We start from the raw sequence: 3,445 nt of genomic DNA, 5'->3' as shown, positions 1-3,445 counted from the left end.
TTTCAAAACTGCCCTAAAAAAACACCTTCAGAGGAGGCTGCCATTCCAAACTGGCCCCTGTCAAAGTCTTAACCTACCCCCCCCCCCTCCTGGAGCTGTTTGTATTGTACATATTTCTTATTTTCCATACCAGTAACCTGTAAGCTGATTGTATGATGTTTTGCATAGTAGTGTATATCTGTCTGTTTTCTTAAATGTCATCATGATTTGAGTGCGTGGGGATCTCGTTTTAAACAAGCCGCCGTGCTTTTATGAGCGATCCAGTTTAGAGGACCTTGTACTGTTAACTGTACTTCCATGTACTTTTTCCTCTAAATAAAGTACTTCATTCAATCATTCATTCACGGCAATAGTCAGTAAGGCAAAATAAAAAATGGTAAATGGTGCATTTATATAGCGCTTCTATCCGAAGCGCTTTACATTGATTGTGCCATTAACCCATTCACACACACATGGCGGAGGAAACCATGCAAGGCACCAACCTGCTCATCGGGAGCAATTAGGGGTTCAGCGTCTTGCTCAAGGACACTTCGACACTAACTCTAGGGGAGCGCCCCAGCCCGGGATCGAACTGGGAACCTTGCGGTTTTCCAGTTCACTCTACCCGGCCACTCTACCCCTGAGCCATACCAGTAACCTGTAAGCTGATTGTATGATGTTTTGCATAGTAGTGTATATCTGTCTGTTTTCTTAAATCATCATGTCATCATAGTCATCATGATTTGAGTGCGTGGGGATCTCGTTTTAAACAAGCCGCCGTGCTTTTATGAGCGATCCAGTTTAGAGGACCTTGTACTGGTAACTGTACTTCCATGTACTTTTTCCTCTAAATAAAGTACTTCATTCAATCATTCATTCACGGCAATAGTCAGTAAGGCAAGAATATAAAGTGACAAGTTAGTTACTCTTCTAATAAGGAAGGGTTGGTCGGCCCGTACACACGGTACTACCAAGGTAACTATTGGGGAAAGAGAAGGGGACAGGCCTGGCACCAAACTCATGCAATATAAAATATGATAGTCAATACAAAAACATGCAGTGTCAGGATTTTACATACACACCAATAAAAAAATCAAAGGTCCCACAGTGTAGTCCCAAGAGAGGAGAGGAAGGCGTGTGTAACAGGGCGGACCCGGCCTTGAACACTGTTACGCTGTAACATAAGGAGAAGAGGGAACCAATTAAAACACGTATGAATGCAAATCTAAAATATATGACTAACTACTACAGTATACCTCAAATGAATGAACTCAAATAAACACATCAAAATCAAATCAAATCAAAAGAACAGTGGAAAACAGTGGCTGGACTGATCCCTTTAAAGGAAACAGACAAAACACATTAGTTGCCAGCACTAGCATGTCAACATAATGCAAACACTGTATTCAAATCATTAAAAAGAACAGCATAAACCTACTTTGCTTTGCAAATACACAAAGAGGCAATGCAGAGAATGTATACAGTTGTACCAGTATCTCCCGGTGTCTAGATACAGCACAGCAGTTCACAGCAGTTCACTGGAGGCATCATTTGTAGACTGAAATAAAATACATACATTTGAATAAAATCGAATAAAACACAACAATGTTGATACAAAGTAAAGTGCTATAGGCATGGTAACATCCATGTGCTCAAACAGTAGGCTAACAAATGTGGGAACCCAGGTGAATGGTGCACCCACTGCACCTGACTTAATCACATGACCAGGAAGTATAAAACCCTAGCTCCTTCCAGTAGAGAGCCATTTGTCTCTGCTGTAGGTTGCATGGTTCATACAGGGAGAAGGAGAACACATGGTAGGCCAAAAACTGAACCTTGTAGATCTGCTACTTTGTGAGACTCTTTTGTTTGTTGCAGCTAGTGCTAATGTTAGCTTATTGTTTGAGCACATGTTACTGCTGGCTTTTGTTTGTTTGGTTGCCTATTTTCTGTTGAGCACATGGAGGCTTCCCATGCTCTTTAGCACTTTAATTTAGCCAACATCATTGTGTTTTATTATCTTATTTTAATGCATTTATTTATTATTTCAGTTTTACAAATGAAGTGACCTCCTGTCCTGTGGTGTCTGTTCTGTCTGCCCTACCTGGAGACACGGGTAAAGCAGTATACATTTTATGCATTGCACTCTTTGTGTATTTTAATGTATTTTAGTTTGTAACATCACTGTCTTCTTTTATACAGCAGCTCTGGTGTTGAGGTTGCCCCCCTCGCCTTGCCCTTGCATTGTGTGCACAGTTACTGCAACACAAAGTAGGTTTTAAGCTGTTTGTTCTTTTAATGATTTGAATATAGTGTTTTATTTAGTGTGATACTAGGGCTGGCAACTAATGCGTTTTGTTTGTTTCCTTAAAGGGACCACACCGGCCACTGTTTTCCACTGTTAATTTACTCTTTTTGTTTTGTTTATTTGAGTCATCTAGCCAAGGTACACTGTAGGCATAGGTTTTAACATTCATCCATATTGGCATATTCTAACTGTTTCTCTCCTCTGTTCTGTTACAGTTTAATTTGTGTAACCCTGTTCAAGGCCGGGTCCGCCCTGCTGCACACGGCTTTCCTCTCAGCTTGGGACTGCACTGGGGACCCCTTTGGTTTTTATTGGTGTGTACTGATATAACCTGGCACTGCATGTTTTGTATTTGAATTGTGTATTTATATTGCATGATTTCTTTGAGGCCAGGCCTATCCCCTTTTCTTTTCCCCTAGTTCTTTTGGTATTCACTGTGTGCACGGGCCGACCCGCCCTTCCTTAGACTGCGAGAGGTAACTGTTGGATTGCCATTTTTATACTAAATACCCTGCCTTAAGGACCTTAATTGTCATGCTAGTTTGTAATAGACAACAGTGATGTGTTTTGTCATTTCATGGTAATAAAGTATGTTATATTTCTACACAAACTGCCTCTAGTAAAGTAATTGTTCCTGTTTAAGGGAAGTTGGTCATATTACATTGTCTTGAACATTCTAAGGTTTAGGGGTTCCTCCTGCCCCCTCTACAAGTGGGAGGTGGCGTAGTCAGGCATATTAGAGTATTACTACTCAGTTACTACACAAACAAAGCAGTAGCATGTGCTCTAACAAACAATAGGCTGGCAGTAGCATTAGCAGCAACAAACAAAAGGGTAGCCTTACAAATGGTTATGTTGTAACTGTTCCTGTTCGCAGATGACTCGGCCCTGCTAGTCTCGGACAGACAGGCTGCAGGTTGAGAAAACTCTCAGCTCTGAACTCAACAAGATCTGCATCTGGCTCTCTGACAACAAACTTTCTCATTACAAAAAGCTCTCATTACAATGCACAACAGCCTGCAAAACACACACACACACACACTCACACACACACACACACACACACACACACACACACACACACACACACACACACACACACACACACACACACACACACACACACACACACACACACAATGTCAATGTTCTCTCCCC

The 3,445-nt window shown here is 41.5% G+C and overlaps 1 long non-coding RNA gene across 1 annotated transcript; it reads left to right on the top strand.

The window, feature by feature from the left end:
* Positions 1-1,735: 1,735 nt before the first annotated feature.
* On the top strand, positions 1,736-2,891 carry LOC308090269. Its single transcript, XR_013933599.1, has 3 exons — positions 1,736-1,796; positions 2,031-2,095; positions 2,182-2,891. It is a non-coding gene; the product is annotated as an uncharacterized lncRNA (long non-coding RNA).
* The last annotated feature ends 554 nt before the right edge of the window (positions 2,892-3,445 follow it).

The sequence above is a fragment of the Gymnoscopelus braueri genome, assembly GCF_963280865.1.
Source record: "Gymnoscopelus braueri genome assembly, chromosome: 8".
Lineage (NCBI taxonomy): Eukaryota > Metazoa > Chordata > Actinopteri > Myctophiformes > Myctophidae > Gymnoscopelus > Gymnoscopelus braueri.
The sequence above is the reverse complement of the archived record's forward strand: the minus strand, read 5'-3'. Positions and strand labels throughout refer to the sequence as shown.